Source organism: Rhinopithecus roxellana, chromosome 2 (genome assembly GCF_007565055.1).
Source record: "Rhinopithecus roxellana isolate Shanxi Qingling chromosome 2, ASM756505v1, whole genome shotgun sequence".
In the NCBI taxonomy this organism is placed as follows: domain Eukaryota; kingdom Metazoa; phylum Chordata; class Mammalia; order Primates; family Cercopithecidae; genus Rhinopithecus; species Rhinopithecus roxellana.
Window position 1 is genome coordinate 47,450,721 of NC_044550.1, and position 12,313 is coordinate 47,463,033.

Here is a 12,313-nt window from a genome sequence, read left to right on the forward strand (position 1 = left end):
TGACTCTGTGATTCTCCATTCAAACTGGGTGGAAGAATAAATGTAATTAAATTAAAAGGCATCTTGCTAGAGGGAAAAGTTGTTCAGTGTTACTCTTGGTAATGGGTGCTCTTTTCTTTAGTTATTTACAAGAGGCAATCTACTGTTTTAAATAGCAGAATGATATTTGCCTAAAGTTGTTCCTTTCTTCATCACGAATAGCAAAAGAAAAAGAAAGATGGACAAGTAATTAAGTAATGTATGACACCTTAAAAACCGTAAAAAGCTAAGAATATGTAAATTAAATGAGGAAAATAAACTTGCTGTAATTGCAACTGTGGAAAAACATGCATGCTTATGAAATGGGATCCCAGGAAGTCAAGCTGTGTTTCTCCTTATGGAACTCTTCATGTTAAAGCATTTGCATGTTCTCCATGGTACCTTTGCCATGTATCATAATCCTAACCATATTAATCTAGTTTTGGCCAAGGTCTGAAGCCCCTGTCCCACTTCCTTCTATAGAACCTTCTCTGGGCTCTCTAATCCACTGACCTCATATGGATTAGATTTCAATTTGCCATAAACCTTCAGGCTTGCTATTGAACCTCTCCCTGTCTTCAATACTCTCCTTAATACTGCATTTGAAAAGTCAGGAAGGTACAGTCCACTCCCAATTAGAAAATCGTAACATTGCAGCATCAAGCACATACACATTTCCAGAGGACAGTGAAAACAGTTCTTTACTTTGGTCCTCTGACAAGTATTAATTCATGTGGAATCCAGTTCCCATGGACATAAGGATGTCTCTGGTCTCCCTTCTCTGTCTTCCTCTTTCTTCTCTTCTCTCCTTTCTTGCCTTCTCATTTTACTCCTTTCTCATCCCTCAGGGTCATCTGGTTCCATCAAATTTACCCCTTGGTGAAGCTAGAGCAGAGAAAAGTGGGGAGAGTAATTCACATCCCTTAAGTCCTGCATAGGAAATGATAAAGGACAGTGGTCCTTTGAGGTCCATCCTCAGAGTGAAATATCTAAAAGACAGACAAAAACTTTCTCTTACTGATATTGTCTTCATTTTAAAACATAGCAAAGCTTGTCCTTTCTGCATCTATGTAAATTCCCTATTTATTACTCTCTTTTGATATTGCCTGGGATTGGAGTGGAAGCATGATTTAAGTGGGGAAACACCGAACCCAGGAAGGAGATGAGGAAGGGTTGAAGTTCTATTTGGGGTGGGGGTGGATGTGAGCCCACCGCATGACCCAGTCAGACTCCCCACTCTCCCTCCGCTAGTCAGGCCAGCTTAGCGTGCTTCCTTCCTCCCCACGGGGGATTTCCAGCCAATCTGCTAGACCTACAATTTTTAAAGGATAGCTTGTGCTGCATAAAAGGATGGTGGCGGTCTCTTTCATATCAGTTACACAATGAGGCCTCTGAGCAAACTCTACATTTGCATTCGGTTGCTTAAAATAATAGTTATGATCTGTGCCGAAAAGGGAAGGCCAGACTTTCTGTTTCATGTGTCTGACCATGAGACCTCCGGTCTGTAGCTATTTTTCCTGCTGTAATTTCTTCCATCTGTTGTATTGTGGTACAAGGACAGAGGGAAACCATTCACAAGCTTAGGTGAGATTTCTTTTGATGACAAGATAGATGCTAATGGAAAGCCAATGAGAGTGAAACTCAGAGACATTACATTATGATTGACTTTGTGTTGTGCGGTTTACCAAAAATTAAACTATTCTTACATTTTTTCAGATGACTGGTTATGCCTTCGCTAGTCACCATATGTGAGCTGATCAAAGCTACAAGTGCCAGTTACTGAAATGCTGGGCCTATTAATGTGTTGGAAGAAGAAGCAGGAGATCTCGCCTATGTGACTGAGCTAAAAATTTAACCCATCTTAAGAAATGGATCAGAGTTTGTTTAACATTCTATCTCCAATATTTGATCTATGCTTGGGACCCAAGAATGGCCAAAAGTTTCCAGAAGTAACTATTATATGATAGCAGGTGTTGTCAATGCTGACTGTACTTTAGAATTTAAAAGTACCACTACAGAGACCTAACCTCAGAGCAGTTAAATGAGAATTTCTAGGATGGAGCCCAGGCAATAACAGTCTTTAAAAGCTCCTCAGAGTAATAAATAGGGAATTTACATAGATGCAGAAAGGACAAGCTTTGCTATGTTTTAAAATGAAGACAATATCAGTAAGAGAAAGTTTTTGTCTGTCTTTTAGATATTTCACTATCATTCCAGGGCTGAGAACTAGTACTAGTAGGCAGACTACAATGGAATAGGAGCAAGCTTACATTCTGATCTCATTTTCATGACATTCATTTATAACGGACAGATTTGCAAACTGCAACTGCATAATTAATGTCTCAATTTAAATTTCTGACCAATAATTATAGTTTCTGATGTAGCAGTTTACCAAATGGTATCTAGCAGATTGCTTTTTTAAATTTTATTTTAGATTCAGGGGGGACACGTGCATGTTTGTTATATGGGTAGATCATACACTGGTGGGAATCTGGGCTTCTAGTGTACCCATTATCCAAAGGGTAAACATTGTACCAAATAGTTAACTTTTCGACCTCACTCCCTCCCACTCACCCCACTTTTGATGTCCTCCGTGTCTATTACTTCCATCTTTGTGTCCATACGTACCAATTGCTTAGCTTCCACTTATAATTGAGAACATGTGGTACTTGCGTTTCCATTTTCTAGTTAGTTTTCTTAGGATAATGGCTTCCAGCTCCATCCATGTTGCTGCAAAGACATAATTTTATTTTTTTATGGCTGCATAATATTCCATAGTGTAGAGATACCACATTTTCTTAATCTAGTCAATTGTTGATGGAAACTTAGGTTGGTTCCATGACTTTGGTATTGTGAATAGTGCTGTGGTGAACATAAGTACAGGTGTCTTTTTTGTATAATGATTTATTTTCCTTTGGGTAGATACCCAGTAATGGGCTTACTAGATCAAATTGTAGTTTTCTTTTTAGTTCCTTGGGACATACTTCTACTGTTTTCCATAGAAATTGAGCTAATTTATATTCCCACCTACAGTGTATACGCATTTCCTTTTCTCTGCATCCATGCCAACATTTGTGGTTTTAAAAATTGTTTCAGAGGGGCGGAGCAAGATGGCCGAATAGGAACAGCTCCAGTCTCCAACTCCCGGCGCGAGCAACACAGAAGACCTGTGATTTCTGCATTTTCAACTGAGGTACTGGGGTCATCTTACTGGGGAGTGCCAGACAATCGGTGCTGGTCAGCTGCTGCAGCCCAACCAGTGAGAGCCGAAGCAGGGCGAGGCATTGCCTCACCTGGGAAGTGCAAGGGGGAAGGGAATCCCTTTTCCTAGCCAGGGGAACTGAGACACACAACACCTGGAAAATCGGGTAATTCCCACCCCAATACTGTGCTTTAAGCAAACAGGCACACCAGGAGATTATACCCACACCTGGCCAGGAGGGTCCCACGGCCACGGAGCCTCCCTCATTGCTAGCACAGCAGTCTGCGATCTAACCGCAAGGCAGCAGCGAGGCTGGGGGAGGGGCGCCCGCCATTGCTGAGGCTTAAGTAGGTAAACAAAGCCGCTGGGAAGCTCGAACTGGGTGGAGCTCACAGCAGCTCAAGGAAACCTGCCTGTCTCTGTAGACTCCACCTCTGGGGACAGGGCACAGCTAAAAAACAACAGGGGAAGCAGTAGAGGCCTGTGCAGACCCAAACGACTCTGTCTGACAGCTCTGAAGAGAGCAGTGGATCTCCCAACACGGAGGTTGAGATCTGAGAACGGACAGACTGCCTGCTCAAGTGGGTCCCTGACCCCTGAGTAGCATAACTGGGAGACATCCCCCACTAGGGGCAGTCTGACACCCCACACCTCACAGGGTGGAGTACACCCCTGAGAGGAAGCTTCCAAAGTAAGAAATAGACAGGTACACTCGCTGTTCAGCAATATTCTATCTTCTGCAACCTCTGCTGCTGATACCCAGGCAAACAGGGTCTGGAGTGGACCTCAAGCAATCTCCAACAGGCCTACAGCTGAGGGTCCTGACTATTAGAAGGAGAACTATAAAACAGGAAGAACACCTATACCAAAACCCCATCAGTACGTCACCATCATCAAAGACCAGAGGCAGATAAAACCACAAAGATGGGGGAAAAGCAGGGCAGAAAAGCTGGAAATTCAAAAAATAAGAGCCCATCTCCCCCTGCAAATGAGCGCAGCTCATCGCCAGCAACGGATCAAAGCTGGTCAGAGAATGACTTTGATGAGATGAGAGAAGAAGGCTTCAGTCCATCAAACTTCTCAGAGCTAAAGGAGGAATTACGTACCCAGCGCAAAGAAACTAAAAATCTTGAAAAAAGAGTGGAAGAATTGATAGCTGAATAATTAATGCAGAGAAGGTCATAAATGAAATGACAGAGATGAAAACCATGACACGAGAAAAACGTGACAAATCCACAAGCTTCAGTAACCGACTCGATCAACTGGAAGAAAGAGTATCAGCAATTGAGGATCAAATGAATGAAATGAAGCGAGGAGAGAAACCAAAAGAAAAAAGAAGAAAAAGAAATGAACAAAGCCTGCAAGAAGTATGGGATTATGTAAAAAGACCAAATCTACGTCTGATTGGGGTGCCTGAAAGTGAGGGGGAAAATGGAACCAAGTTGGAAAGCACTCTTCAGGATATCATCAAGGAGAACTTCCCCAACCTAGTAGGGCAGGCCAACATTCAAATTCAGGAAATACAGAGAACACCACAAAGATACTCCTTGAGAAGAGCAACTCCAAGACACATAATTGCCAGATTCACCAAAGTTGAAATGAAGGAAAAAATCTTAAGGGCAGCCAGAGAGAAAGGTCAGGTTACCCACAAAGGGAAGCCCATCAGACTAACAGCAGACCTCTCGGCAGAAACTCTACAAGCCAGAAGAGAGTGGGAGCCAATATTCAACATTCTTAAAGAAAAGAATTTTAAACCCAGAATTTCATATCCAGCCAAACTAAGTTTCATCAGTGAAGGAGAAAGAAAATCCTTTACAGATAAGCAAATGCTTAGAGATTTTGTCACCACCAGGCCTGCCTTACAAGAGACCCTGAAGGAAGCCCTAAACATGGAAAGGAACACCCAGTACCAGCCATTGCAAAAACATGCCAAAATGTAAAGACCATCGAGGCTAGGAAGAAACTGCATCAACTAACGAGCAAAATAACCAGTTAATATCATAATGGCAGGATCAAGGTCACACATAACAATATTAACCTTAAATGTTAATGGACTAAATGCTCCAATTAAAAGGCACAGACTGGCAAACTGGATAAAGAGTCAAGACCCATCAGTCTGCTGTATTCAGGAGACTCATCTCACATGCAGAGACATACATAGGCTCAAAATAAAGGGATGGAGGAAGATCTACCAAGCAAATGGAGAACAAAAAAAAGCAGGGGTTGCAATCCTAGTCTCTGATAAAATAGACTTTAAACCATCAAAGATCAAAAGAGACAAAGAAGGCCATTACATAATGGTAAAGGGATCAATTCAACAGGAAGAGCTAACTATCCTAAATATATATGCACCCAATACAGGAGCACCCAAATTCATAAAGCAAGTCCTTAGAGACTTACAAAGAGACTTAGACTCCCCTACAATAATAATGGAAGACTTCAACACTCCACTGTCAACATCAGACAGATCAACGAGACAGAAAGTTAACAAGGATATCCAGGAATTGAACTCATCTCTGCACCAAGTGGACCTAGTAGACATCTATAAAACTCTCCACCCCAAATCAACAGAATATACATTCTTCTCAGCACCACATCGCACTTATTCCAAAATTGACCACATAATTGGAAGTAAAGCACTCCTTAGCAAATGTAAAAGAACAGAAATTATAAGAAACTCTTTCTCAGACCACAGTGCAATCAAACTAGAACTCAGGACTAAGAAACTCAATCAAAACCACTCAACTACATGGAAACTGAACAACCTGCTCCTGAATGACTACTGGGTACATAACGAAATGAAGGCAGAAATAAAGATGTTCTTTGAAACCAATGAGAACAAAGATACAACATACCAGAATCTCTGGGACACATTTAAAGCAGTGTGTAGAGGGAAATTTATAGCACTAAATGCCCACAAGAGAAAGCTGGAAAGATCTAAAATTGACACGCTAACATCACAATTAAAAGAACTAGAGAGGCAAGAGCAAACACATTCAAAAGCTAGCAGAAGGCAAGAAATAACTAAGATCAGAGCAGAACTGAAGGAGATAGAGACACAAAAAACCCTCCAAAAAATCAATGAATCCAGGAGTTGGTTTTTTGAAAAGATCAACAAACTTGACAGACAGCTAGCAAGACTAATAAAGAAGAAAAGAGAGAAGAATCAAATAGATGCAATAAAAAATGATAAAGGGGATATCACCACCGACCCCACAGAAATACAAACTACCATGAGAGAATACTATAAACACCTCTATGCAAATCAACTAGAAAATCTAAAAGAAATGGATAATTTCCTGGACACTTACACTCTTCCAAGACTAAACCAGGAAGAAGTTGAATCCCTGAATAGACCAATAGCAGGCTCTGAAATTGAGGCCATAATTAATAGCCTACCAACCAAAAAAAGTCCAGGACCAGATGGATTCACAGCTGAATTCTACCAGAGGTACAAGGAGGAGCTGCTACCATTCCTTCTGAAACTATTCCAATCAATAGAAAAAGAGGGAATCCTCCCTAACTCATTTTATGAGGCCAACATCATCCTGATACCAAAGCCTGGCAGAGACACAACAAAAAAAGAAAATTTTAGACCAATATCCCTGATGAACATCGATGCAAAAATCCTCAATAAAATACTGGCAAACCGGATTCAGCAGCACATCAAAAAGCTTATCCACCATGGTCAAGTGGGCTTCATCCCTGGGATGCAAGGCTGGTTCAACATTCGCAAATCAATAAACGCAATCCAGCATATAAACAGAACCAAAGACAAGAACCACATGATTATCTCAATAGATGCAGAAAAGGCCTTTGACAAAATTCAACAGCCCTTCATGCTAAAAACTCTCAATAAATTCGGTATTGATGGAACGTACCTCAAAATAATAAGAGCTATTTATGACAAACCCACAGCCAATATCATACTGAATGGGCAAAAACTGGAAAAATTCCCTTTGAAAACTGGCACAAGACAGGGATGCCCTCTCTCACCACTCCTATTCAACATAGTGTTGGAAGTTCTGGCTAGGGCAATCAGGCAAGAGAAAGAAATAAAGGGTAACCAGTTAGGAAAAGAAGAAGTCAAATTGTCCCTGTTTGCAGATGACATGATTGTATATTTAGAAAACCCCATTGTCTCAGCCCAAACTCTCCTTAAGCTGATAAGCAACTTCAGCAAAGTCTCAGGATACAAAATCAATGTGCAAAAATCACAAGCATTCTTATACACCAGTAACAGACAAACGGAGAGCCAAATCATGAATGAACTTCCATTCACAATTGCTTCAAAGAGAATAAAATACCTTCAAAGAGAATAAAATACCTAGGAATCCAACTTACAAGGGATGTCAAGGACCTCTTCAAGGACAACTACAAACCACTGCTCAGTGAAATAAAAGGGGACACTAACAAATGAAAGAACATACCATGCTCATGGATAGGAAGAATCAATATCGTGAAAATGACCATACTGCCCAAGGTAATTTAGAGATTCAATGCCATCCCCATCAAGCTACCAATGGGTTTCTTCACAGAACTGGAAAGAACGGCTTTAAAGTTCATATGGAACCAAAAAAGAGCCCGCATTGCCAAGACAATCCTAAGTCAAAAGAACAAAGCTGGAGGCATCACGCTACCTGACTTCAAACTATACTACAAGGCTACAGTAACCAAAACAGCATGGTACTGGTACCAAAACAGAGATATAGACCAATGGAACAGAACAGAGTCCTCAGAAATAATACCACACATCTACAGCCATCTGATCTTTGACAAACCTGAGAGAAACAAGAAATGGGGAAAGGATTCCCTATTTAATAAATGGTGCTGGGAAAATTGGCTAGCCATAAGTAGAAAGCTGAAACTGGATCCTTTCCTTACTCCTTATACGAAGATTAATTCAAGATGGATTAGAGACTTAAATGTTAGACTTAATACCATAAAAACCCTAGAAGAAAACCTAGGTAGTACCATTCAGGACATAGGCATGGGCAAGGACTTCATGTCTAAAACACCAAAAGCAACAGCAGCAAAAGCCAAAATTGACAAATGGGATCTAATTAAACTAAAGAGCTTCTGCACAGCAAAAGAAACTACCATCAGAGTGAACAGGCAACCTACAGAATGGGAGAACATTTTTGCAATCTACTCATCTGACAAAGGGCTAATATCCAGAATCTACAAAGAACTCAAACAAATTCACAAGAAAAAAACAAACAACCCCATCAAAAAGTGGGCAAAGGATATGAACAGACATTTCTCAAAAGAAGACATTCATACAGCCAACAGACACATGAAAAAATGCTCATCATCACTGGCCATCAGAGAAATGCAAATCAAAACCACAATGAGATACCATCTCACACCAGTTAGAATGGCAATCATTAAAAAGTCAGGAAACAACAGGTGCTGGAGAGGATGTGGAGAAATAGGAACACTTTTACACTGTTGGTGGGATTGTAAACTAGTTCAACCATTATGGAAAACAGTATGGCGATTCCTCAAGGATCTAGAACTAGATGTACCATATGACCCAGCCATCCCACTACTGGGTATATACCCAAAGGATTATAAATCATGCTGCTATAAAGACACACGCACACGTATGTTTATTGCGGCACTATTCACAATAGCAAAGACTTGGAATCAACCCAAATGTCCATCTGTGACAGACTGGATTAAGAAAATGTGGCACATATACACCATGGAATATTATGCAGCCATAAAAAAGGATGAGTTTGCATCCTTTGTAGGGACATGGATACAGCTAGAAACCATCATTCTTAGCAAACTATCACAAGAACAGAAAACCAAACACCACATGTTCTCACTCATAGGTGGGAACTGAACAATGAGATCACTTGGACTCGGGAAGGGGAACATCACACATCGGGGCCTATCATGGGGAGAGGGGAGGGGGGAGGGATTGTATTGGGAGTTATACCTGATATAAATGACGAATTGATGGGTGCTGATGAGTTGATGGGTGCAGCACACCAACATGACACAAGTATACATATGTAACAAACCTGCACGTTATGCACATGTACCCTAGAACTTAAAGTATAATAAAAAAAATTAAAAAAATAAATTAAAATTGTTTTGATAAACCATTCTGACTGATGTAAGATAACTCACTATAGTTTTAGTTTGCATTTGATAATTAGTGCTCTTGAGCATTTTTTCATGTGTTTTTTGGCCACTCTATTCTACGATCAGGATGAGCATCTATTTCAAATTATGGATTAATCAGCCCATTGCAAGCCGTAGCCCAGACAATTTCATATGAAGCCACCCTACCCATTATCTTATTATCAATTCTACTGATAAGAATATTCATGTCCTTTGCTCAGTTTTTAATTGAGTTATTGGCTTTTTTCTTGTTGAGTTGTTTAAGTTCCTTATAGAGTTTAAATATTAATTTTTTGTCAGCAGCAAGTATTCTGCCCCATGATGTAAGTTGTCTGTTTATTGTTTATTTCTTTCGCTGTGGAGAAGCTCTTTAGTTTAATTAAGTACTATTTGTCTGTTTTTGGTTTTGTTATATTTGCTTTTGGGTTCTTCATCATAAATTCTTTGCCTAGGTCAGTATCTGGAAGAATTTTTTCTAGATTTTCTTCTAGGACGTTTATAGTTTCCCAAAATTTACTTCTTTTTTTTTTTTTTTTTTTTTTTTTTTGCTGGAGACAGAGTCTTGCTCTGTCGCCAGGTTGGAGTGCAGGAGAGCCATCTCAGCTCACTGCAACCTCCAACTCCCTGGTTCAAGTGATTCTCCTGCCTCACCCTACCAAGTAGCTGGGATTAAAGACACGTGCCACCACGCCTAGCTAATTTTTGTATTTTTGGTAGAGACAGGGTTTCACCATGTTGGCCAGGATGGTCTCGATCTCCTGACCTTGTGATCCACCTGCCCCAGCCTCCCAAAGTGCTGGGATTACAGACATGAGCCACTGCGCCTTGCCCAGACCTTAGTTTTAAGTTGTTAATATATCTTGCCTTGATTTTTATATATGATGAGAGATAGGGGTCCAGTTTCTTTCTTCTGCATATAGCTAGCCACTTTCCCTGGTATTATTTATTGAATAGAATGTCCTTTCCCTATTGTTTATTTTGGTCAACTTTGTCAAATATCAGTTGATTGTAGGTATGTGGCTCTATTTCCAGATTCTCTACTCTGTTCCGCTGATCTATGTGTCTATTTATTTATTTATTTACCAATACCATGCTGTTTTAGTTACTATAGTCTCGTAGTATAATTTGACGTCAGGCAATGTGATTGATATGCTTTGGCTGTGTACCCACCCAAATCTCATCTAGAATTCCTACATGTTGTGGGAGAGACCCAGTGGGGGTAATTAAATCATGGGGACAGGTCTTTCCCATGCTGTTCTCATGATAGTGAATAAGTCTCATGAGATCTGATGGTTTTATAAGGGGGAGGTTCCCTGGGCAAGCTCTCCCTCTTTGCCTTCCACCCTCCATGTAAGACATGACTTGCTCCTCCTTGACTTCCACCATGTTTGTGAGGCCTCCCCAGCCATATGGACCTGTAAGTACATTAAACCTCTTCCTTTTATAAATTGCCCAGTCTTGAGTATGTCTTTATCAGCCCCATGAAAATGGTACAGTAAATTGGCACCAGTGGAATGGGGCACTGCTGAAAAGATACCTGAAAATGTGGAAGCAACTTTGGAACTGGGTAACAGGCAGAGGTTGGAATAATTTGGAGGGCTTAGAAGACAGAAAAACGTAAGAAAGTTTGGGACTCCCTAGAGACTTGTTGAATGGCTTTGACCAAAATGTTGATAATGATATGGATAATGAAATCCAGGCTGAGGTGGTCTCAGATAAAAATGAGAAACTTGTTGGGATCAGGAGCAAAGGTGACTCTGGTTATGTATTAACAAAGAGACAGGTTGCATTTTGCCCCTGCCCTAGAGATTTGTGGAACCTTGAACTTGAGAGAGATGATTTACTGTATCTGATGGAATAAATTTCTAAGCAGCAAAGCATTCAAGACGTGACTTGGGTGCCAAAGGCATTCAGTTTTAAAAAGGAAACAGAGCATAAATGTTCAGAAAATTTGCAGCCTGACAATGTGATAGAAAAGAAAATCCGATTTTCTGAGGAGAAATTTAAGCCAGCTACAAAAAATTACATAAGTACCGAGGAGCCTAGTGTTACTCATCAGGGCAAAGGGGAAAATGTGTCTAGGGCATTTCAGAGTTCTTCATGGCAGCCCTTCCCATCACAGGTCCAGAGGTTTAGCAGGAAAAAATGGTTTTGTGGGCCAGGCCCAGGGTCCCTCTGCTGTGTACAATGTAGAGACTTGGTGCCCTGCATTCCAGCTGCTCCAGCATGACTACAGGGGCCAAGGTACAGCTTGGGTTGTTACTTCACAGAAGTCAAGAATTGAGGTTTGGGAACCTCTGTGTAAATTTTAGAGGATGTACATAAATTACTGGATGCCCAGGCAGAAGTTTGCTGCAGGGGTGGGGCCCCCATGGAGAACCTCTACTAAGGAAGCGTGGAAGGAAAATGTGTGTTTGGAGCCCCCACAGAGAGTCCCTACTGGGGCGCAGTTTAGTGGAACTTGGAGAATGAGGCCACTGTCCTTCAGATCCCAGAATGGTAGATCCACTGACAGCTTGCACCATGTGCCTGGAAAAGCTGCAGACACAATGCTAGCCCATGAAAGCAACTGGGAGGGAGACTGTACCCTGCAAAGCCACAAGGCAGAGCTGTCCAAGGCTGTGGGAGCCCACCTCCTGCATCAGCGTGACCAGGATGTGAGACATGGAGTGAAAGGAGATCATTTTGGAGCTCTAAGATTTAATTGCCCCACTGGATTTCAGATTTGCATGAGGCCTGTAGCCTCTTTGTTTTAGCCAAATTCACCCATTTGGAATGGCTGTATTTACCCAATGCCCGTACCCCCAATTGTATCAAGGAGGTAACTAATTTGCTTTTGATTTTATAGGTTCATAGGCAGAAGGGAATTGCCTTGTCTTGGATGACACTTTGGACTGTAGACTATTGAGTTAATGCTGAAATGAGTTAAGACTTTGGAAGACTGTTGGAAAGGCATGA